This window comes from Molothrus ater, chromosome 13 (genome assembly GCF_012460135.2).
Source record: "Molothrus ater isolate BHLD 08-10-18 breed brown headed cowbird chromosome 13, BPBGC_Mater_1.1, whole genome shotgun sequence".
Classification (NCBI taxonomy): domain Eukaryota; kingdom Metazoa; phylum Chordata; class Aves; order Passeriformes; family Icteridae; genus Molothrus; species Molothrus ater.
Window position 1 is genome coordinate 9,376,880 of NC_050490.2, and position 25,796 is coordinate 9,402,675.

Sequence of the window (25,796 nt, forward strand, 5' to 3'; positions counted from 1 at the left end):
TGGACTAACCAGATTATTTTTATTTTTCAGTAAAAATGAGAGTGAAGCATTCAGATTAGACATTCACTTGCAACTCCACGAATGTTGGTCTTTAATAAACAATAGCAAAAAACCCAAGCCAAACCAAAACAAAAGCTAAAACTCAGAGGCTGCAAAGAAACGAGCTTATTTTTTATTTTTTAAATTCAAAGCCAGCTATCTCTGGTGTTGGCTGATGGAGTGTTCTGAGAAGTTAGCGATGCAAAATCTGCAACGACACAAATCCAAACTGAAAAGAAAGGCTTCCGTTTCATATTAAAGTCAAAAACTGGGGCTTTTGTTGGAGGACTTGGAGCCCGTCGGGAGTCACCCTGAGCTGTCTGCTCTAACTGTGCTGCAGGTGTTAACGAGGAGCGGAGGCGCTCTCCGAGCGGCGGTGCTTCGGTCGGACGGGACCCGGCAGTCCCCGGGAGCCGGGTGAGCCCAGGGAGTCAGCCCGTGTGCCGGGGCAAAGTACTCCGGGGTAGAGCAGGAAAAGTGGAAGAGTTACTGTGCAGAGGACGGTCTCTGCCTGCCACCTTTCCCCGCAGCTGAGTCAAGTGCCTTCTGCATTGATCGCTGAGGAGCGCTCGCAGCGCGGCTGGGGCCGGCCGGGAGATGGCTGGGGCAGCCGCAGGGTTGCTCAGACGCGGCCGCGCACCCTCCAGGGATACGGGAGAGCATCGCGGGGCAGCGGGGCCGCCTCACGGCTGCGGGGACAGCGCGGGGAGGCGCGGCAGGGCCGCGGGCAGGTGCGCGGGGCGGGCGGGGCCGCGGACAATGGGCGGGGGCGGGCGCAGGTGCGGGGCGGGGCGGCGGGGCGGGCCGGGGCGCGGAGCGGGGCGGGGCGGGCCGGGCTCCAGCCGCGCCGCCGAGTCCGCCGCGCCGCCAGCCGCGCCCGGAGCCGCGCAGTGCCCGCCGGCCGCCGCCGCACCCGCGTAAGTCCGTCCCGCCCTCCCTCCCTCCGTGCCCCGGCGCCGCGGCTCCGGCCGTGCCCGCCCGCGGTGCCGCTGCCCGGCGCGGAGCGGCGGTGCCGGGGGATGCCGGGCGCTGCGCGGGGCTGCGCCGGGCGGGTCTCGCCGCCCGCCCATTGTCTGCGGCGCCCCGAGCCTGGGGGCGAGGTGGGGCCGAGCTGGGCCGGGGCTGAGGGGGGGCGGCTCGGAGCCTCTGCCGGGATGATTCCCGGGTGCTTTCGCGAGCCCCGAGCCGAGGCACTGCCGCCGGGGTACGTGTGTCTGTCCGCCCGGCACTTGGGGCGATTGCGAGCTCGGCACTGCCGGGACTGCCGTTCCCGTTAATTCTTCTCAGGTGTTTCTTCTTTCCAGTTTTGCTCCCAGCTGGAGCCTCAGACCTTTTTACTCGTTGAGTGAGGAAAGGTTTATTTGTTTTAAATGATGTTACCTCTTCTCGGTTGTCTTGGAGCAGAAGCGGCCGTGCTGGAACAGGTCTCTCCGCAGCATTCATGAATCCCCTTTGCCATCATAAGACGTGCATCTCGAGTAATCAGTGAGATGTATGAGGAGAATGAATTTTCTCTGACAGGGACGCCGAGCAGCGGCACCTGCGAGCGTCCTCTCCTCTTACAAGTCTGTGTCCTGATCACTTTGTTTGCTGCACCCACAAAGGTGTATTTCTTTAGCTGTGCAAGGTAGATTCAAAATATCTCATGTAAGAAGTGGTACAACTCGTGACACCCAACTGCTTGTGTGCATCAGGTGGTGCTGGGTGCTAATCTCGGTGGACCGACCAAATGTATGTGCCTGCCTTGAACGCTTTTTGTTTGATGATCCTTGGTGGACTTGCTAAGTGCATTAGTCTGCTGAGGCTTAGAGTTTTCTTGCCCTCGGGAGCAACATATCCTGTGAACGCCTCTGTCTAATGTAGAGTTTGATTTCAAAGGGAAGCCCATGATGTGGAACCGGCATTGTGATTATGGAAACTTATGATAGATTTTCCTTAAAGAAACAGGAGACCTTATAGTGGTTTTAAAAATGAAATACAAGGTTTTTACAGGAATAAAATGCTTGCATTATCCCTCAATACAGCCATTTAGTCCCTCCCTACAACAGTAGCAATTTGTTTTAATTTTTTTTTTTATTTCTCTTTCTGTAATGATTTTCTCTTGATTCAATTCCTTTTCTTTCCTGGCGCTGTGGATGTTGGTCTCTGGTCCAATTCTTTACAGCATTTGTAACTACAGTTCAGTTTATGCCCTCATCTCAAGGAAAAGAAAAAACCCAATCTTATAGGCAGCACGCCTATTAATTTCACAACTTTGAATCTGTAAGATTTTCTTTTCCTTTTATTGTTTGTTTGTGTTCTCTTTCAAATGTTAATATAACTTGGCCCATTTCAGGCAGGTCTTGATTAAGAAGGTGATATAAAAACACACTGACTCCCTTTAATGATCAGTTTGATTACTGCCATTGTGTGTTCTCCAGTTACAGTGTGAGTTGTAAGTCTCTAGATCTCTTCTCCCCTTTTATTTTTCCTTTTCACCAAAATATTTAGCCACTGGCAAACCCATTTTTCACATAAGTCAAATTTGGTTAATATGATGCTAAAATACACAGAATTGGTGTGGTATTTTTCTTTACCTAAGAAAAACGAGAAAGAAATTAGGATGTGTATAAGGAAAGGTTTAATAGGCAGTGGAGAACCACAGATTTCTTATGGAAAAGAGCCTTTACCAATCTTTATTGAGTTTGCTCGTCTGCATGAAGAAAAGAACTGTTGTTTTGTTATCTAGCAGCTGTAGGAAGATTGACAGCTACAAATTGCAAATCTATGAAGGATCTGCCCATGACACAATTTTTAGTTCATTTAGATCGTTATCCTACACATCTTGTCATTTGCAAAATTATATAAACAAGACCAGTAAGTTTGTGGAGAAGATGTAAATGCAGTGAATATACTGTAAAGATTTTGAAGCTCTTTGGGATAATTAGTAGAAGCTTGCCTGAAATATGACATTGCTACAGTAAATTTAATTCAAATAGGAGCACACCATTTGAAAACATTCTATTGTAGAGAAGAATTACATATTTTAAAACATGCTAGCTCTGTCAGAAGAACATTAAGTGTAGTAGTCTTTTTGTTAAGATAAAGAGAGCATCACTGATGTTGTGGTGTGCTTTGCATTTCTAAATAGAATCTAATGAATTACAAACATTCATTATGCTACAAGCAATTGCTGAAACTTCTCAGCACCCCAAAATAGAGATTTATTTATATGCTCATATTTGCATGTTTTCTGATTATGGTGTCATTGTAAAAATAGAAATAAATAAAAAAAACCCAACTGTTGTTCTGAAATGAGTTCTCTCCTAGCTGCAGATCTTTGGTTGGTCTTCCTCTGTCTTGGAAATTTATGTTTAAATACCTCACTGTATTCAGGTTATGGAACTTTCTGTTGGGAAGTGTGGGAAAGCTACAGGAGGGGTCTGAGAACATTCTTTGTTGGATCCTGGAAGAGTTAAGGGCATATAATCTGCAGCAGAAGGTCAGGTTTGCCAAATGTCTGAGAAAGAAGATAGCTGAAATTTTCAAAGGTCAAAAAGAGCAATGTGCTAATTTCAAAGGACATCTTGCATAAATATTACTTTTCTTAACATGTTGAAATGTGAAAAAAAAAATTCTTGGTCTGTATTTTTATCTAAATGTTTAAGACCTTAGTCTTTCTTAAGCATGGTATTTGTAACACAGTTACTGTTTTTCTAATGCTGCTTCCTTCTGTGTGGACTCAAGAATGAGCCTCTGGAAAGGGTCTGTATTTATAGGCCCAGAGCAATTTACAGCTTTTGAATGCTTCAGTTCATGGCTATACTTGGCACTGTACATGTGGACTGTCACTTTCCAAAAATGGATTCCTTTAAAATATGTGGGTCTTTGGAGTTCAGTTTATCCCACATCCTCCTGGGTGCCATGAGAGCCCAGCAGAGGTGGTGGTCACAGCCAGGGACAGAGGGAGTGGAGCCCCTCTTGTGTCCCCTTGTGCTCCAGCACTGGGGCTGATGAGCTGAGGGTTGAGACAAAACTGGGTGGTTCCTTTGGGGATGTGAATGGAGTGGGAGGATCATATCCTCTGCTGTTCACAAGGAGAGGTACTGAAAAATTATTATTGAATTCTGCTGCTCTTTACAACTGGTTTTAATTTATTTTTAAATACTCCCTCTTAAACCTTTATCTTGGGAATTAATTCCTGCCTTGGCACTGTATTTTTAAATTAACTCAAACCCAGGTGGATTCAAAATGCAGGAGACCCTTTTATAAACGACAGTGTTAATGACAGATGATGAAATAGAGGCTGGAGAATACATACCAATTTATCTGTTGGTTTTCTGCTACTAGAGCTACATTGATTATTCCTGATACTCCAGGTGATTCTCTTGAATGTATTGTGGTGAAACAGAAAATTGCAAAAGTGCACATCTGCAGGAACTCTAGGTCATAAAGCCAGTCCTGGGTTTGATCTGAAGCAATCAAGTATTGTTGGTCCCTCAAGGAAGTGCTTAATGCTCGTATCTTTTCCAGACAAGGAATCAGTCAGTAAGCATGGCAGGTACAGGAAGTTTTAAGGGAGAAAAGTCTGTGTCTCAAATTATGGTGATATTGTGGATGCGTTAATTGTGAATTAATGTAAATGGTATCCAGAAAATCCGACAAATCTTCAACATAATTATTAATCAAAGTAAGAGAAGGGAGAAGAAAGATGAAGTATTTTTGAAGGTTGATACTGGGCACTGTCTCACAACTCGAAATGAATGTTATTCAGTGAGAGAATGAGGGAGTTTTTTTTGATAGTATAAAACAACTATTTCTTCCCTTGTAAGCTGAAGATCACTTGACTTTCCCATACAATTCAGATGTTTGAGACCAGCCTCCTTTGGCACGCAAGAGTCATTGTGTTTCTCAGTGTGCTCTGCTCCTGTGGCAGGCCTGCAAACGCAGTAAGTGCTTACGCTGCTGTTAGCAAAGGTCTGCTTCTTTAGCTTAAGTAGGGAAGATCTCCACTTGGAAGAGAAGCTTTTGAGTCCTTTCTTCCAGAGCAGGAGGAGTTCCTGTCAGTTTTGCAGTAGTACTTTTAAGCAGCTTCAATTACATATTCTTAACTTTGTTTCGCTAGCGGGAGCTCCCCTTTCAGTAACTCTGACCTTTTTCGGTGAGGTTAGCTTAGCTTCTGCTGAATCCACCCTGCCTGTTCTGCTAGGTTGTAATTCCCTTTACAAAGTCCACTTTTACCTTTGTTTTGTGACTTCTGGTTTTGATCATATTCCTTCAGTTCTCAGAAATATTTCGTATTCCTTAATCCTTATGCTTCCTGCTGATACACCACTTCTATCTCTTTTAGTCTACCCAAAGAACCCAATTCCTTGTACTCCAACTGTTTGGTTTGCTCACTAGCTCTAAGATCTCTTTACACCTACAACTTTTTCTCCCACTTCAAAGCTAGTCATGACAATGTGACATATTTTCTGTATCCAGCTGTAGCATGTATCTGTAACTGGTATTATGTTTCTGAACTTGAATTTTCATGCCACTAACACCACACATGAAGTTTTCTCTGTCAAGAGGGTTCACCCTGACAAGTATTGTTACTGTGAAAGCAGATGATACATCCATGTTCTTGAAATCAGCAGAATTGCATCCCGAGGGCGAGAGCAGAACCATTGCACAGAATGGCTGAGACATGTGATCCTAATTTTCTTTGTTAAAAGGTAACTGACAAACTGCTGATGAATTCTGTTTGCTTCTAAACCAAAAAGAGCCATCTTCTTGAGTCAACAGCATTGCTCCTTTTCCTTGCTACTCTTCCAAGGCTTAAAACTTTGTAACTGTTCCTTTCTACAGAGCTTAGTTTTGGTCTACAATGTGTTACAAGTCTCTTTGGGAGAGGTCAAAGCCTCCCCAAAGCCAAGATTTTGGCTTTTTTTGTAGTTGCTCTAAAAAGAGTAGTCCTGCATTTCTTCCTGACTAGTAGTGTCTTGCTTGTTCATAATTGGAAATACTATTGCAATTCCAATACTGACCAAAGTTTTAAAATCTGCTTTAAAAAAGCTTTATCCTCAGTTGTTTGTTGGTGTATGGTAAGGAAAAGAGTGAGTTCTTCACATATAATGAAAATGCACAGTAGAGAATCAGACATAGCCAACCTGAAAATGTCAGATCAATGTTCAGCAAATGAAATGTTCAGCATCTTTGAATTAGGGTTGAGGTGAGGGAGGCCCACTTTGTCATTTCAAGTAACTATTACTGTTTTCCCTTTCCCATAGTCAAAGAGCAGGTGAATGAACCTGTCTGAGGCTGTAAAATTAAAAAGAAAAATTGCCTTCAGGAGGATTAGAAATCAACCATTTATTTCATAAAGCAAAAGATCAAGATGAGACTTTTCAGCTATAAATGAGAAATTACATAAACATTATTAGCATGAAAGTGTCTGTTTATAGTGCAAATTCTAATGCAGTAATAAGTGTCTTTTTGTTTCATAAAATAACATTAAAAGTGAAAAATCGCAGCATGTAAATGGTAGTCAAAAAGTCGAGTATCCAAATCAAAATTTTTTCTAAATTGAAACTTAATGTTTTCTAGACAGTCTCCTTAGATTTCTTACCCCTGTCCTGGCAGTGAGTCAAATCTTTTTCCTATTTGAAAATAGACAAAACTCTACTCTTTTTCCATATTGCTTGAGAAGAGAGGCTTTTCCTGCTCATTGCCTGGATAGCTCCACCGAATTTTAAAAAACTCAAACAACTAAATAAATCTGGGGAGGGTTTTTCCATGTCCCTGAATATGTAAGATAAAATGTGTTGAACACATGCTGAATTTCCAGAGAAAACAGCTGTTTAACTCTAAACTCAATGGAGAATTTCCCACACTTAAAAAGTAGCAAGTTTTTCTTCTTCCATGTGAAACATTATCCTCTGTCATGAGGACACATTAAAAATTGTTTTGTTTTGATGAAATATCAAGTGTTTTCACCAATAAAGGAAAGCCTTCAGATTTTCCCAGGAAAACATTACTTGTCCCTGTTAAAGCATTCCCATTTTGTCTTAACAAATCACATACAGCAAAGTAATGCCCTGGCTTTATCATACATCACTGATGAATAATTTATTTAAAAAGGAAATAAAAGGGAAGGAAAAAGCCTTTATGTAAAATGTCCATGTAATGGAAATGTTGGGCAACTTTGGGCAGGCACACAGCTCCTGTCCTGTCTTGGGCACACCATGGGTAGTCTGGAATATTCTGTTGCAGATCCCCAGGCCTGCAGGGATGTGTCTGTGCTTGAAAGCCAGTTCAGTAAGAAAAGCAGTGTGAATTAACACAACTGGAGCCCTCCACTGCTGCGAGGACTCCTGCATAGTTTGAGATTTCCCATGTTATACAGTGTACACTGTGTCCCTGTGAGTGACTTTGTCTTGGGGGATGGAGCTGTACACTGAAAAGCCATTACACTGTGGGCATAGAGCTGGCATGGCTAAAAGTGCATGGGTGAGGGGGAGAAATTACCTGATGGTGATGATGTCAGCAGAGATTTCCATAGCAGACCAGCCTAGGGCCACTGCATTACTCACAATGGTGATGGATGGGTGCAGAGTGGAAAGGATTGGTACGTGTGTAGGTATTTACTGGCTTGAAAATAACCTGGAGTGCAGATCAAATGCAGTTGAACCTGAGAGCACTGCAGTCTGAGAAGTAACACTGCTCTGCAACCACACCACCTGGTAAAAATGTTCACACGCATGGTTCATACTCATAATCTGTGAGCATGGAATTTCTGAAGATGGAAATTATTTGCAAAAGGGAATTTACCTTGTTAGGTGTTCAGTTGTTTAAAAGAGTTTTTGTAGTTAAAAGTTTAACTTTGGATGTGATGAGAGGAAATACATAATTTTCATGGGGCTTTTTGCTTTATTGAAACTGTAAATGTAGTACTCCCCTTCCTTGTGCATTATTTCAGTGTGGTCTGAGCATCTACCAGACATAGTCATTGAGAAATTGTTGGAAATGTTTTCACCACTTTGTTTTCTGGCAGACAGTTGTAATCCAGTTTGTCAAATGAATTTTCTTGATTGCCTTGCAGCATATGCAAAGTACTTAAAATTGTTGTAATTGCCTCTGAAGAGCTAGGGTGGGGGAAGAGAACAACACAAAAGAAAAGCAAAAATCCAGATTTCTATTATATGTAAGTATAAAGAAAATTATGCTGTATAAAAACAGCACAAAAAATACAACAGGGGTAATATAATGACAGCAATCAAATCCTTCAGAATTCTTTACAGTGATTGGTCAGGGCTGAGGGGAACACAGATTGCTGTGTAAAACATTGAACAAACTAAACTTAGACTATCAAACGCATTTACTGTCTGACTTTCACTTGAATGTAAATATTTGAGTTGTCAGTTCTGCAGGACTCTTCCATGTGGGGGATCTTGCTAAGGTTCAGGGGTATCCCTCTGCCTCCGAGTCCGCTGTTCAAAACTGCTATAATCAATTTCCCTTCCAGTACTATGATATTTAATGTATTTTAGAATGCTTGTCAGCAATTACCGTCTCTGTCTTTCTGCAGAATTTATAACTTACACTGAGTTTGTTGCCTACACCAAAGAAGGGAGAAATGTTTTTTCTGCATATTATGATGTTTAAGTTATAGGTAGTCTTCAGCTATTTTTTTCTTCTATGTTAACTTACATTTTTACTTACCAAAATCATGCTTGCAATATTTGTCAGGAGTCCGTGGAGGGCAGAGGTATAAACTCTTAGCAAACAGACAGGGCTTCATAGTGAAGTGAGAAAACACTCTGCAAGATTCATGGTATGAATTAAGCTGCTAGTTGATTAGCTTTTGCAGCAATTTTTCCAGCCACTCTAGAAAGGCTAATGTGTGGTACAATAAATCCAGAGATCTTAGAGCTGATATTCCTGTATCATAGCCTCTCTCTTTCTAAAATGTCAGCAGTCCTTGTAAATCAGGAGGTTCTGCTTGGTATTCTGGGCAGTGTGCCTTAGGAGCCAGGCTGGAGGGAGCACCATGATTGTTGCATTTTGGCTGAAACTCCAGAGTTTTCTGGAGAAAGCACACTGTGTGGGAAAAGACCTTCTCGATTTGTTGCCAGGAGGTGTCACTGCAGCTCAGGAGTAACTGTTTCATCCCTTGAGACCCGTTTTTGTGGAGTTGGGGTCTCCTCTGAGTGCTGGTGTTGTGGGGTGCGGCAAGGCCTGGCCCTTTATTGTGTGGCTGGAGGAGCAGCACTGAAACTGTGCAGATTATTAATTGACATATACACAAGCAAAGAGAAGATGCCAATGTGTACTAAGTGTGTTGCTCCCCAAAAAGGCCCTTTCTGCATCCCTAGTGAATATGCAGTGCAGTGGTACTGGGGCCTCCTGCCTTTGGGAATTTGTGTGTGCATGGGGCTACCTGGGGCAGCTGTTTGTGCTGCCCTGGTCCTGTGCACCTCTCAGGGTTGGAGCAGAACCTCAGCAGTCACTGATCAAATGTGTCATGCTGGAATGATCATGGCAAGATATCTGGTGAAAATGCCAGGCTGAAGAAGCTGGAGCCATGAGTAGTTTTGGGAATCATATCCTTGAATGCTACTGATAGCAATCTTTCAAAACAATTTAAATAATTTATTTTAATGCATGAGGAGCTTTTTATTCACAATCAGTTTTGCACAGCATATTATATGTATTTTATACAGCCTGCTAATGAGCTGAAGACTTGTTAATTATATGTGTGTGGAATGGCATAGCTGCTGAATTATGCACATTATTTTTCTTTACAGTGAAGCCTTCCTCTTAACTGTATCTGTACTGCTTGAAATGTGCACCTCTGGCTTCTGATACAAACTCCTCTACTGTCACTTCATTATTGTAAATCTTCTGGTTTTGGTGATGTGAAGGATTAATCTGAAAGGTGGAAGAGTTGGTTAGGCAACAAAATGTCCTGTTTGAAAACAGCTTCCTGTGCTGCATAAAACAGCTGTTGGGAATTTTATATCCCCTGAAAGAAAAGAAAAAAGTTTGATAAAGGAGCATAAAATCTGTAACGGTTCACTTAACTTTCTTCATCTGTCTGGTCTGTAATTCATTACAGTTTTCCTATTTAATATTGTCTTCTTGATGTAGAAAACAAAAAAAACTCCAGGAAAAACTCAACAACAAAAACTAAAGTGATAGGTGTTTGTTACAGCAACATATTTTAAAAGATCAGATTATTGTTGTGAGAATTGTAATAGACATAGAGATAGGTTTCCTGTTTCCTGAGTTTATGCTTACAAAATTTATAAAATGTAGTGGCAAAGCTGATCAGCTGTTTCTTACCTTGGTAAAATCCAGCAAGCCACAAAAATATGCAATGCTGGTGATACCAGTAACTTACTAAACAACACATTTTTATGTAAACTTGGTGTCTAGTATAGAATTTAAATCATTACATGGAAATAAGATTTTCAAAATCCCTGTGTCTTTTACGATGAATTATTCATATTAATGAATACTCAGATCTAGCTCAGTCTGTTGAATGAGAATGATGTTTCATTTACATGTGTTGGAGGTCATGCTGGTAGATCTTGGGGAAACATGGAACCTTTGCTTTTGCCAAGAGCTTTAACCTCACTCATATTTACTGTGGGGCTGCTGCTAAAGTCTGGCCATGGAGTGCTCTTCAGTGGGGTTGTCCTGGAAGCTTCCACCCATGAGAGATGAGCAAAGAAAGTGAGACTCTGGGTGGAAAACTTGGAAAATGTTGTGAGCTGGGTGTTAGGCACCTCTGTCACTTGTCAATCTTCTCGTGGTGCTTCCAGGTTTCGTTCTGACACTCAGTGTGGTGGTCTGGATTTGGCAGCTTGAGTTGGTGGAGATCAGGATGTGTTGGCAGCTTTTTCAAGTCATTGTTGGACTACCCAAATTACTGGACTGTGTCCCCCTCCTGAGGGATGGGCTCTGTGGGCTGCTGAGGAAACACTCCTGTGTTTGTGCAGGGGCTGTTGGGAGCCAGGGGGAGTCTGAATCAGGATTTCTGTCATGTTGAAAGTCCTGAACTTTAACAGTGTCATGATTGCAGCAGGGCTGGTGGGCTGAAGGTCTGAATTGCTTTTCAGTAGCAAACAGTGATTGGCATTTTTGTGTTTGTTTTTGAAAGAAACATCAACAAAACAAACCAAAAAAAACTCCAAAAACAACCCAGACTAAAAACGCCCCAACAAAAACCTCTTTGTTTTCAGTTTAGAAAATGTTGGGGTCCTTCATTTTTTTTTCTTTATGATGATAATTGTGTTGCAAAAACCTAAATTTGTGCAAGTGGGTAGGAAAAAGTCATTTTGCTGAAAACAAATATTCCTGAAACTTTTTCAGGAATAGAGAAGGGAAGAAAATCAAAGCTATTAATAGCAATATTATAGTCTTAATGAAAGGAAATACAGCTTAATTTATTGTGCTACATTTTTGAGTTTTAGATGAGGGAGTTGTATATGGCTAAAATAAGCTGAAGAAGGTTAGTGGTCCATCTTGATTAGAGGCCCAGGTTACATGAAAATCAGTACTGCCTTCAACAAACAAAATATTTGTAAAACTTTCACCTGAAGAAGTTGTTTGTGAGAGCAGCATTAGAGAACTTCAGACTGAGCATCTTCTACGTTTTCCTCTAGTTATGGGGATATTTTTGAGATTCACAATCTTCATTCTGGGTATGTCCATCTTGGACATTTGCTCTTGGGGGGAGGAACAGGTGCAAGGAAAAAAATCCTAAATTAGCCTGCAGGTTTTTCAGTCTTTGCTGTTGTTTATACGGGGTTTTCAGGGGATTTCATTTGTTGTGCTAATGTCAGCTTGTTTCAAACAAGCCGTGAAATGACTGTTAGATTAGGAGCCTTAAAGGATTATATACATCCTTCAGCTAGGTGCTGCTGCAATAGAAGCACAGTAACAATAATCAGCTTAGTTAAGTTCAGACAGGTGGTCTAAAGGGAAAAGTTCATTTTCCCTCCATCCTCAACAGTGGAACATGTGATTACGTAGAAAACTAGAGAAATTGCTTCGGGCCATCTTCAAGTCTTATGTTCTAGGAAGCCAGGGTTGTTTTGGTTTTCTGGGAATTCTTTTAACACTGATTTTGTGACATCATAACATGGCATGGACATGAAAAGCTTCAATTTCCTTATCTGCTTTTTAAAGTGGTATATCATGGCAAGATGGTGAGTGGATTTCCCTTCCTAGCCAGCTGATGACCTTGTACTCATTCAACTTTTGGTAATGAAAACAAATTCCTAGTTTTGTTTTGTGGGATTTTTCACTTTGCTGTACACAATATTGATTTTTCTCTTCCTGCCTTGGAAATGCAATACCTTTGCAAGTGAAGAGACCCTTTCTGTGTGTGGTGTGGAGAGCCATGGGAGCAGCTTTCGGGAGAGCTGAGCTGTGACTCTGAGCAGCTCTTGGCTTCCTCCCTTGGGCCAGCTGCCTGCCCCACACCCCCGGGATGCTCAGGGCTATCTCATGTGGAGCATCTTTGTAGTTAAGGCTGAGGGGTAGCTCCAAAATAACTCCTAACCACTGCACCTTTCCCAGCAGCTTGGGATTTCTGCTTCCACAACAGACACATTCTGTTCTCCTCAAGTTCCTAATGTCTAAATTAGCTAATCTTGGAAATAAACTCCTTGCTTTGTATATGTAAATGTAAATGCCAAGTTAAAGGGATATACCAAATATTTTTATACCTAGAAATAACTGTAAAACCAGGAAAAGGATATGGAGCTGTGCAATTACTTGTGAGGATTCTGAGACTGAATGAGTTATTTTTAAGCATTTCATTACAGGACTTAATTAACTGCTTGCCAAACTTGGTAGGTTGATGTCAATTGTTCAGAACCAGTTTGGAGTACAATTTATTGTACTGTCTTGAAGAAAATTCATATGACCAAGAAAGTGTCTGAGGTAATTGTTTCTGTTGTGATTTAGAAATACTTTCTTTCCTACAACATTCCTTTGGGTGCTTTCTGTGTTTGGTATGAAACCATGATAGCTTTAATTTTGGCAAAAAATATTTCTATTAAGAACATTTATGTCAAAATATAGTAAAATAAGCACACAAAAGAGGCACAGTTTTAAGACTCTGAAATAAAGCCATAGAAATTTTGGTTTATTGGAGGAATTCAGAATGCCTTTTTTTTGTTTTATTTGGAGTTATTTGCAGGGTGTTTCCTTTGGGTTTTGGGGTTTTTTTGGTGTTTGTTTGTTTGGGATTTTTTTGTTGTTGTTGTTTGGCGTTTTGGTTTTTGTTTTTGTTTGTTTTTTATAATGATCAAAACTAGCTTAAAAAATGACACAGAAATCCCTTGACCTACAGCTCAAAAGAAATTGGAGCAAGAGGTGCTGTAAAATAGCTGCATTTTGTGGCTTTGTTTGGGACAACCTTTAGAAGACTATTCAAGTCTGAATATTAAACTCCACATAAGTAAATTTCAAAGTAGAAGCCCAGGAAGAATTTGTATTATGTTATAAGAAACCCTTTTGTATGCCTGAAGACTCTAGATATGGAAAAAAGATTATTTGCTATAGTATTCTGAGCTCATTTTTTCATTTCACCTGGATGAGATGAAAGTACATTTGGGATGGTAGATTTTCAGATTCTTTGTCATTATCTTGTTTTTGATTCTTTATGTATTGTCCAGATAGAGGTGTCAACATAGTGCTTTATTGCAGAGAGCATCAATATGTAAAAAATGCAGGGAGAAAAAAAATCTTTATTTTTCCCTGTGCTGTGCCACAAATAAATTGTGAGAGAAATGAGCAAGAAACTGATTCCACTTGAATTGTGGTTGAAGAAGGGCATTTCATCCTTCTCTGTCATGCAAATCCAGTTTGATTTTTTTGGAAATGCTATTACCGTCCAAAATCTGTTCTAGCTTTCCTCATTGCAATAGATTTTGCTTATAATAATGCACAACATACTGTATCCTTTTGGCACAGATTGATCTGGGGGAGCCGAGTGGAAACATACATTAGTGAGACAATGTAAAGATTTCACACTCCTGCTGCTTCTGTACTGCTCGTGTTTGAGATAAATGACAGACTCCGGGACACCAATTCTCCCCCTCGTTTACACTTTCTCTAGACACCAAGGAAAAGATTCAGAAGCCTAAACATAGATATCTAATGCCATTTTAAATGCTTTGGGTACCTGAGACATCTGTCAGGGCTAGCAGGTGTGACAGATGACTTAATGCCTTTTTTAGCAGCGGTTGAGAGCCAGGGTGGGATGCCCTCAGGCATCTAAAATAGCGCCAAATGTCTTTCTTTAGGTACCTGCATGGCTCCTGAATGCCCTGCTGTAAAATGAAGTAGATCAGGTAAAAATGCTTTAAACAATTCTGTAGGCATATTTATATGTGTTTAACCTGGGTTACCCCAAGTAACCCAGTGAAAGTTAATTTGGAAGTAAATGTTAGTGATAAAAGTGAGATTTTTCTAAATTTTCTTCTGTATCAATTTCAATTCCTTTAAAACTCGCTTGTAGTACAACCTCTATGCAAATTTGCAGTTGTACAACAAGTGAGGCAGGGGCTTTGGTTTTTAAATGATCAGTTACAAAGCTCTAGATAATCCCTCCTATTAAGCTTGTTGTGTTTTGAACTACAGAGGTTGCTGCTTGTAAGCTAACGAGTGTCAAACTCCCATCACTGGATCAGGCAGGTTTCCAGCAGTTTGGACAGAAGATGACTGTTCCCATCCAGCTGGGGCCATTGTGGAGGTGAGGCTGGGGACTGTGCAGGGCTGTGAGCAGGCAGAGCCTTTGACCAGGCTGTGCCTGAGGTGAAGCTGTGCCACAGCAGTGGCCTTTGTGCAGTGCCCTCACACACCTGGGCTGTACCTGCCCTGCTGTGCCCTCCCCTTGTCACAGGCAGGGACAGGGAGAGCTCAGACTGAAGTTCTCTCTGCAGCAGAGCTGCTCTGAGGCACCCTCACCTCACATGGTAGCTGGGTAATGCAGATAGTTAAATAAATTCAATAAACTCTAAATGGCATGTTCTGGAAGCAGTAGTTACCCATCGAGCTCTGTGATCAAAAGGCAATGTTTTGGTATTATATTGTGTGTTAATGTTCTCTGTAGTCAATGTGTAGTTAAACAATAAGGCACAACAGGCATTAATCCCTTTTAAATATATTCCTGTCATGATGTCAGAGGTGTCCCTGGGAATGTGCTGAAGAGTGTGGTAGTGTAACTGCCTCAGTGGTACAATAATCTTTCATGAATTCATTTCTGAGGGCATCACATGGCTGCTACAAAATGGAAATTTAAATAAATAAATGAAATCCTTAAGGAGTTGCTCTGCAGTTTACAGGGGATTTTGACTGAAGTTTGGCCTCCCTGCTGCTGCATTCTGTTTCCATGTGAGTTTTAGCTTTGTTTATGTCCAGACCAGTGTGCCATGGTGCCAGCTACCAGAGCTATCAACGCTGCAAAGCACACACACAACTGCACTCAGTGGTCCAAGTAACTTCTCCAATATGTGCTATCCATAATTATATTCAAAGCAAAGCCAGAAATAATTTGTGCTTTAAAAACGGCTTGAGTGGTGAAAACCATAATGCAGTGCAAGTCATTTTCTTCTTTTTAATAGCGCTTGACACTTCCAGTACAGAGCATCTACCTAACAGTGCATTATTGCAAAGTACAGGAGGAGCAAACAAAAATAGGAGCAGACTTGTTTCTTGGGGTTTTTTTTTGGTTTTTTTTGTACAACCACAGTTAGTACAAGATGTTTTTATTTTAAAATATGGAAGTGTATATATTCATAGGTTTTAACATCTGTTCATTTCTAATTGTTTTCTTACCAGCTATTCTTAAATGTTTCAGAGAAAACCCAAAGGCTTATTAAAATTTTTAGTGAGAAAGCTTATTTTTTCAGGGCATACAGAATGTTACCTCTAAAGAAATATTAGTGAATTACTCCTTTCCCTTGACTTTAATGACTTTATAATTATACATTGTCTTAAAGGAAATCTACACAGGTTCACTGTTTTTCATCTTCACTGGATAAAAGCTAATCTTGCCCTGGAATGTGGACAGATGGGGAAAACCATTGTAACCATTAGTTATGACCGTTTCTGTGCAGAAATTGTTTTTAACTTGATTTTACTTTGAGAAGGAAAACAAACAAATTCATCCACATCCCACTATATTTTGGTTGCTGTCTGTGTGGTGATCAGCTGGAGGACAGTGACGTAGAACATTTCATAGGCTGGAAGCCATGACTGCAAAATCAACATGGAAAGATAATGTTGTGTTAAGAGATGGCACAATTAAGAAGCAGGCAAGAATGTATTGATTTTGTTTCCTTGTGAAGTTATGTCTTGCCAGGTATGGAGCTGAAAAGGGTCTTTTCTGTTAGGGCCACTGGAAATTATTTTGTTGTCTTTATTGTGGAGTATGATCTGTTTCCTAGAGCTATTTAAAATATTGATTTTAATTGGCTATTTGCATATGTATATGAAATACAGAAAAAGCCTTTGGTTTACTTTATATAGTGGGGTTTTCTTCTGACATTTGGGATTTTAATGCTAAAAATCTTATTTTTCTCTTATCTCTGTATTTTGTGGCCTCAAAGGAAGCTGGGGAAGGGGATCCCCTTGTGGAACTGGCTTGATAGTGTCTCATACAAGTTGCATGTAATCCTGTGAAGCCACAGTCATTTCTCTTCCTGCTTTTGTGCTCTAGTGCTGCAGCTTCTAATAAATGTGTTAAAAAGTAAAAGCAAAGCAGCCAGCAGTACTGTGACAATCATAAGGGTGAAGAAGGAAAGATAGGAATTTTCATGTTAAATCTAACAGCAAACAGAAGTGTTTGTCGAAAAATTTGCAATATCTCATAATGAAGGGCTAATCTAAAATAGAACAAAATTTATTCCTTATTCTTTCCTGATATATATCCTGATAATAATTTATATATCTGAAGTTTAGGTATTTATATATCATCTGTAAATTTCTGATGTTCAGCTAAACAGACAATGCTGTCTTACTATTTATTTATTTAGTTATCTGATTCTTAGTCCATAGCTTTAGTATACCAGGCCTTGCATGTTCATCCCCTATGGAAACTCAGTATTCCTGGCCTTGTAAGCCTTCTTCCTTGCCTCTAATAATTTCATTGCCCATCCCTGGACCTCCTCAATGTTTTCTGGTGTTGACTCATGTAATTGCATTATTGTATTTTCAATATTGTATTTTCAGTTTATTCTGCTTCTCCATGTGCTGATACTTTTCCCCTGTGTGTTTGCAGTTCAGATTGAAGCTAATGTGTAAGCAGGACTGTGCAGGGGATAGTTCTAGCAAATGGCTCTGAACCTCCTTTAAAACATGGGGTAAAAACCATCTGCAGCAACCTCTGCTGCCTTTCACACCTTCCTTGCTCCATCTTCCTTCTGACTTCAGCCAGGACCCAAAACCACCTCCAGTGCAGAAGGAGGGAGCTAATTCTTGATTCCTGGCTGCTGGACTCTGAGGGTGTCGCTGGCAATTCCAAGTCCACCTCAGTGCGGTTTGGCAGCTCCAGCTGCTGTGCTGCCTAGGAGCTCTTGAGGAATTTTCCTGGCCTGGATTCTCTGCTTCCTCCTGCTCATAAACCCATTGTGAGCTACATCAAGGACTTTAAAGTGTGGAAAACTGGCATGTGCAAAATATTTTCTTTTTCCCTGTTCGTATCTCTGAACTGGCTTAACTGCAGAGGTCATGCTAGGGGAGGGCTGAATAAGCTCCCTGATAGCAGGCAGTTGTTAAAGCTGGCTGGTTTTGTCCAGCTGCAGCCAGAGAGCAGTCCACATTGTTCCCTCTGAAGTGCCCTGCCTTGTGCTTGAGCTTATTAATTTGCTATACAAGTTTGTTTTACAATTTACCATGTCTTCCACAGAGACAGGGCAATTCATTATGTCACTCTGCCTTCATCTCTTTGTGCCTTGGTAACCACACTGGGATACTTAGGAAGGGAAAGACCTCATGGCACATTTGCTGAGGGTCTGGATAGTAAACCAGAAAACTAGTTAGGTTAAGAACTGCATGTTCCATTTGCTAATTCAATTCACTGGTGGGTTTTTCAAGTTTTGTTTTGTTTTTCCTTCACTCTTTCCAGAACAAGAAAATTCAGTTGGTTCTGCTTCTTCGGTGAAGTTTAAAGCTTTCAAATCCTCTCCGAGCTGCACAAGTAGCAGAATTCATGCTTATAAAACTTAAAATACTTTGTCTTTCAGGATGAGAGAAACAAGATAGGTGGCAGAGTTTTATTGTAGACTCGACCAGAGACCCGATTAAAGCCTGCCAAATCTTTGTCTGCAGAAACCCATTGCAAGGCTAAGCAGTCAAATCGGTTTTATAGGGACCTTATACCCCATATTTCAGTAAATGCTTTTTTGCAACTGTTGTGCGTAAAGTGAAATCAAAATAATTACCAAAATAAAGAGGCCACTGTAGCATATATACTGATGCATGTCAAATTAATCCTTTAAACTGTTTGAGGGCTATTAAAACTGTTCTTTGCTTTCCAAATTGGATATTTCTCTCAGGGAGAAAAAACCAAGGCCTGAAATTTATTGAGTGTAATTAGTTGCAGCTTGCAGTGCCAGCTCTTTGCTGTTCTTCAGCAAGCTCTAATTCATTTCCCCCACACCTGATGATGCTGCAGGTGCTGAAGGAACTTAGGAGGGGCTTATGCATCACCAAGTGCTTGAGTGGTGAGAGGTTTTGAAACATTTAAAAGAGGAAATGTAAGAGGAGAAAGAAACTCCTGATCTTTACAAATATAGATACAGGCATCCTACACAATCCATCCTGTAGTATTCTGACGTAAAGCTGTCGAATGAATAACTTGGCATGCTTCTCAAGACATATGAGTGTGGATGAAATAATTCTTCTCATGGCATATTCTATAAATGATTTTAGGGTACAAGAGACTATGCATTATTCCTGCTGTAAATATAAAATTCTTATTAACTGTTGGATTTTCCTATTTTGACAGACATAGTGCTATTCAACAGTTTCATTTATTATGCATGTAAATGTGTATACAAACAAGAAAAATCTGAAACAAAATTGTGAATCCATATGCTAGAGACCTTCTTCTGAGTTTGTCATTGCAATATTTATTGAAATAGAAGACAGAAAAGCTCTTTCAGCCTTTGAGTATGAATCTTATGTATGGTGAGCAAGTCTGTCTGAACTGTGTTTTATTTTGTACATGCATGTACACACAGCACCCATCTCATAGAGAAAAGGGTAGGGTCATACTGTGAGCACAGCAGAAACTCCTATTTCTTCCATGTGGCAGGAATGGATATTTGGGGGGGAGGGGAAGCCATATTTGAAACAGGGGAATAACTATTCTATTCTTCTAACAGTGCACAGAACTGACCTTTCTCATAACTACTTGACTCACTGCAGAAATTGCCTATGTGGTCCACAGGTCCCCTGTAACACATACACTGCTAAATGAGGGGGAAAATTCAATGGTCAGTGGGTAACTAGTCAATGGACTGGCTAGAAAGGTAGTAATTTTTGCATGTGCAGGTGTTGAATTTTTCTCAGACTTCCATAGTACTTATTGGTCTGCCAAAGAATTAATACAAAGAGTTTAGATCCTAGACTAAAATATGGAAATTGTAGTCGTACGCTTTGCATGCAATCAGTAAGTGCCTTTCAGCACTTGCTCTGTTGCTGAAAGCCAAGTGTGCAGTTCTAACTGCTGCTTAGAGATTACATTCAGTAAAAGTAAGGAAGCACATTCCCAGGGGAAGGGAGCTGAATACAGAGGTGTACACAGGTGTATTTTAAGGTCAGTGGTTATCTGTGCAGAGCACTGCATGGCATCCAGACTATGGCACACTTCAGGTCCTCCTTTAGGATGGAATTACGCAGTAAACTTTAAGGCAATGTGTAAAGATGGCAGATCAAAGTTGTTATTGACATAGGCAGATACAATCCCACAGATACATCCATTGTGAGCTATAGTTTTGAGGCTTGGTGTTAACTCTGAAAGGAGCTAACAAAGCCAGATGAGCAGAAAGCAGGGCAGCACATGAAATTGATTTTTGACAAGTGAAAAACTGCTCATACTGGAAGAGCTCCATGTACACATTGCTTCTTTCTTCCCAGCCTCACGTACTGCAGTGCTCCACCATCAGCTCTCTTTCAGGTGATAAATCATTTTGAGGTCTCATCTACTTACTGACTTCTGGTGTATGTGGAACAAGGTATCAGAATCTATCCCTGGTAAACCTAATTATATCTCTGTGACTGTGAGAAATCAGCTCTTTGTCTCAGAAAAGATTGCCTGCATCTAACACAACCTTACGAAGTCACAGAAAACCTGGGGAGAGGGGGAAGAAAGGAGCATGCCAATGCTGCCCTTTTAAGGAATTTGCCCATCCACTTAAGAAGAAAGGAGAGGCACTGGCTGATCTCAATGTTTGTGTCTCCTCTGAGTTCTCACAGTAACTCGGAAACATTCAAATATTGTCAGAAATTTATCATTAAATGAGTTCTATTCTAAGGAAATTTTCACTAAATATGAATTTCAGGAAATTTGGTCTTCATTGAAAAAAGGCTTCACATGTCATAAATCACTTTGACTGTGTTTGCTAAATAATTGTATGCTATAGAAATAGCATACAATTCAAAAATCTGAGTTGAGAGCTTACCTTCTAGGAGAATGACAGACTGACTTCAACTGGGTCATTTTTCACATGGAATCTCTAGGGTGCTAGAAAGGGGGGAAAAAATAGTTTCTAGGGAAAAAAGCCCCTATCTGAAGGAAGTACTGAATTTGAAGCTGATGGTGACCCAGTCTTAGTGTTCTAACAATTTTTAGAATTCTTTGATACATTTTCTTGTGTTTTTACAAGACTTTTTTCCTCTTTATTATTTGCCTTTGGCTGTGTCAGTGCATTGAGTGTAATCTGATGGTATCATGTAACTGTACAGTGGTTTATTAATAAAAATTAGAGTTAAAATACAACTGCTCAGATCTTAAGTTATCAGAATGGATTTTTTTTTTTCTTTTATCAAGAGGTAGATTTATCTTTTGCATGCCCCTTATCTGGCAGTTGTCCTTGTGCTCCCACTGTCAGTCACCACAGGTGGGATCTTTGCTCTGCTCTTGTGGAAGCCAATTCCTACATTCAAGAGACAAAATGAACTGGTTAATATCGTCAAAACATTTGTCAATTTCTCAAATTAGGTGCAAATTAAAAGAGGTATTTTGCTAAGCAGAGCTACTAATAGGAGCTATATTAATAATGAAAGGTAATTTGAAAGCATGACTGCACAAGCAGAACAAGGCTTTGAAAAGGTCCGAACATATGCCTGTGACTGAATAAACCCATTAATTCCTTACACATTTCCATTCTTATTCCAGGCAATCAAAATGAAAATATGCAATTCTTTAATAGCAGCGCTTTAGTGTAGCAAAGGAAGATGTGTTATATGCAGGATATCACAGTGCATATGTGGTTGCCTATAAAAAATCATGCAGACTGGCAACACACTATTTTCCCCATCAGAAAAAAAAAGCATGGATTCTTGTGGAGGATGCTTTGCTTACAGAACTTCCCTTGCTGATCACGTTTCAGTTGCTTCATGCTCAACGTTTAGCAAATCAAAGTTAAAAATTTATGAATTATGGTAAACACACCACCTTGCTGATTTATGATGTGCAACAGGGAAAGAGAAATAAACTACTGAAACATTGTAGCTTTTGTCCTACTGTGGGAGCAGCTAGTCTTGCATGCTTTTAAATGTCCCTGTATAATGGAGAAGTCATTCAAATATATAAATATTTACTTGAGTGGTGCTGCTGTGATATGTTGATTTGCAACATTTTTTTATTTTTTAAAAATCTTTGTGCAGAAGTTCTGTCATTAGTCAGTAGACCTGAAACAATGGATCTTGCTTTGAAAAAGAACTGGTAAAGTGTTCTGGCTGGATTTGCAAAGAAAGAGTAGGGTTAGATAACAGGACCTGTAACTGTTGCCTAACCTTTCACTGTCCATCTCTGACCTGCTTTTACCGAACCAAGAATTTATGACTATCACTAAATGACTCTGCATGATTGGGGTTTGTGTTGCTGTTCTATTTCCCAGCTATTCTCTCTGTGTAAGAAAGGGCAAAAATCTAGTACAGGTCTTATTGATGGTCACAGCAGTTTTACAAATGAATGAGAATTCTTCCCTTGAGATCCTCTGCCACCAATGCTGAAATATTTGATAGAGGAACATGCCTGAATATTTGGTGGACATGAATATCCTTGGTATGATGAGGAGACATGGTGGCAGAAAGTAGAGAACAAGAAGGACTATTTCAAGGGGAGAAATGAGGAATAGGAGGGCAAAGAAGACATAAGGAAAAGAATAAAAAGGTTACAATTGAAGAGGGAAAGAGAGGTGATAATGGGAAGAGATAAGATTTTTAAAAAGTAGTACAAAGAGTTCTACACTGAAACCTGTAAAATGAAGGAAGGCAAGAAAAAAGAGAAATGGAAAGAGAATGGTTATTTGAGTCTCTTGAACTAATAACTTCTGAACCGCTGCATTTAAAAGAATTGCTTTTTAAATTCAAGGAAATTAGAGAATACATCAAAAAGACATGCTGTGGAAATGGCTGACAGCAATCAGGAAATTCAGAGTTAATGCTAACGCTATCTCTACTGGCTGTTGTACTGCTTTGTTACTGGGGTGGCTCACACTTGTTGTCCTAATCTTTAATACAAGATGTATTGTGCTTCCTATCAGAAAAAGGACACACTACCCAAATTGGTACACCCATTACTTCTCTTATCATCCCCTGCTTAGACTTTGCTTCAGGTAATTTTAAATGAGAATTTCTGAAATCTTGAAATTAAACTTTAGTTATTAGACATGATCCTTCAGACCTTGTGTAGGGAGCAACTCCTCCTCATTCTGAGTTTGATAAATGCTTCCCTGCATATATAATAGAGCAGCCCTGAATGAATTCATATTTGCTTTTGCCTCAGGAAGAACAGCAAGGTTAGGTAGGTGACTCTTAAGTAAGATCCTTTGTCTATTGACATTATTTTTGAACACTTCTTCCCCAGGCTGTGGCAATGTGTACTAAATAAACAAACATCACACCTAGCAAAGCACATGCAGCCACAGAGCTGAGTCCCAGGTGGCTGAGAGCTGTGCATGTGAATTATTTATTTGGGGAAGGGTGTTGATAGTGTTATCCTGTGACCAGTTTTCTCAAACTACTAGTGTTTGGGTACTCAGTGGTGGAAATAGTTAGTATCTAGCTTATTTTTTTTTAATTACAATTAAAATCAGTAAAGTTCACTGTAACACTATGTCTGAACCATCAGAAAAATTCCCAAGAACGGAATAAACTGCTGCTTTTCCAGGTGGCTGTATTACTAGTCCTTAAGACATGTCCCAGAAATTTTTGCCTGGCAAAGCCTAATGTTTGTAGTGGTAAAAGTGCTAATTTCTTGTCTGATCAAACAGATATGCTAACTGGTGGAATACTCAGCCTCTTCTAGGCCAGTTTCATTGTTTACTTGCAATAAACAGAATACAATTAATTGTGGCGCATAACCACATATAGCAAACAATTTTTGTTAAAGTGGAGTACCTTGATTCCAGCTTCAGCCGCAAAGAGTATTATCTCTGTCTATCAAATTATCAGCAGGATGTGTGTCTTGATTTTTCTATAGATGCCAAAGCAGTTAATATCATTTACCCACTGCTTTTACAGCAAAAGAGAAGTTCCATATGATAGCTGAGATACCCTTTCATTCTGAAGCCAGTCCATTAAACTGTGGGAGAAAGCCTGTCAGGAAGGTCACTTGGAGAAAGGGACCCATGTTACTAAGAGACTCAGATATGAAGATGGAGAGAAATTACTTCTGAGTCTAAGGGGATTGATTATTCCACTGACTGTGCCTTTCATGTTTTATGTTTTGTGCTGTAAATATTTATGGCTCTCGTATTTTGTTTGTTGTTTTGAAACATAATGAGTTTTTGTAGCATAAGCAACCTCCCTGCTCTGCCAGCCCAGAAAGAGACAGTGAGTGCAATGGAAGTGTCAGGAGAAGCCTGGCATGGCTATGATGTGACACTTTGTCTAGTACATTGCCATGTTATTCCTGCAGAAGTTTGCTAATTAGTCATTAAACTAAAGTTACCCCTACAATCTTGTCCAAAATGTCACATGGATAGCATTGATTCAGAACCAACAGACAAAAATGATATGTTTTTTCATGCTGTCTGCATAAGGTTGCATTATTTTATGTGGTGCCTTTCAGTCCCTGCATGATATGTACCCATTTTAGCAAGTGCCACGAGCTGGATTTGGAGAGGGGAAACAGCCCTGGGGCTTGCATGCTGGAATGACAGAGGTCTGTGCAGCCAGGGCTGCTGTGCAGCTCAGTATTCTTCCCATGCTGATGATGTGTTTTACATCTTTTTTCCTTGCTAGATTGGGTGCAAGGTTTTATGTGGAAGTGACTGGGGCAATGCTCTGGGTCAAAAATTCTACCCTGGCTGTGCTTATATTAGAAGGAGATGGTGGATATGTCCCACTGTCTTCTGTGCCTTAATGTTATTAAACCCCTCGAAGGGAGTAAGAAGTAGAGTTTAGGAGGCAGGAGGAGCCAGGTACCAGCCCTGTGAACTACCTGCAGAGACCTGGGCTGGGTGAAGCCATTGAAATGGGGTTTCAGTAGCAGATACATGGTGTCCACACTTAGTGGAATTTCTCTCTGGTTTTAGTGCTGTTTTTAACTGAATTAAAAGCCTGGCAACTTGCTGCAAGCTACAGATGTTTTTAGGTTGCCCTAGGGGACAGAGCTGTGAAGAGTGGCCAGTGTAGCCCTTAGAGAGATGTTAACTATTCTTTATTATTTGGCTGTCACTTAAAAACCTAAGACAAGAGCACTGAGACCCCTTTGTGTGACAGGGCATGCAGGGGGCTCGTGTGGACAGCCTGGAGGTTCCTCTGTCCCAGAGCTCTGACCCATCCCCTTCCAGTGTGAGCCAGCCTCAAATTCAGGGCCACAGTGGAACAGCACTGAACTTCCCCAGTCACCTCAGCAAGGTGAAACGTTTGGCACAGTTTTGTGTACTGTTTTTTCTGGGAGAAATCACATTTGAAGATCCTGTCTCCCAGTGTAAAGTTCAGCTGCTCCATCAGTTGTGCCTTTACAGTGCTTGGCTGGGTGGCTGCATTTATGGATTGTGTTGGGTTGCTTTTTTTTTAAGAAAAGTGAAACACCACCGAAAAAATACTCCAACAAACCCAAAGCAACACAAACAACCCCCCCTCAACTGTCACCAGTTTTTAATATGTCATAATTTTTAAATGGAGGTTCTTTACCCTAAACTAGCAAGCAGTTATTGTGTGTTTATCCACGTTCAGTTTTTTTTTCAAAAATGAATGTTGTAAAAAGTTAAGTGGTGCATAGAACTATTTGAGGAGTGGGGAAAATACTTGCAGTGTACATTTGATAAGCTAAGCCAGCACATTTAATCACAAGGTTATTAGAAGATAGTTTAAGATATCTAAAGTTTTTGTAGGCAGAAAAAAACAATATATAGAAAGGGTACCTTAATTCAGTGAAAAGGGGCAAAAAAAGTTCACATCTGAAAGGGGGCTTTTTGGTTATTGTGGTGGGTTTCTTGTTTTTATATAGTAGGTCTGATTAACAATTGAAATGATAGGTTGGTAGATGCAGTGAATTCTGTCGGTTGTGGTGTGATGTTGGTTTGGAAGCCTGTGCT

The 25,796-nt window shown here is 40.5% G+C and overlaps 1 protein-coding gene across 7 annotated transcripts in view; it reads left to right on the plus strand.

The window, feature by feature from the left end:
- Positions 1–914: 914 nt before the first annotated feature.
- SEMA6D (semaphorin 6D) overlaps positions 915–25,796 on the plus strand; it is a 209,080-nt gene continuing 184,198 nt past the window's right edge. For all 7 annotated transcript variants that reach the window (XM_036389395.2, XM_036389400.2, XM_036389402.2 and 4 more), the window contains exon 1: positions 915–956. The gene's annotated coding sequence lies outside the window, so the exon portion shown is untranslated. The remainder of the gene's footprint in view (positions 957–25,796) is intronic.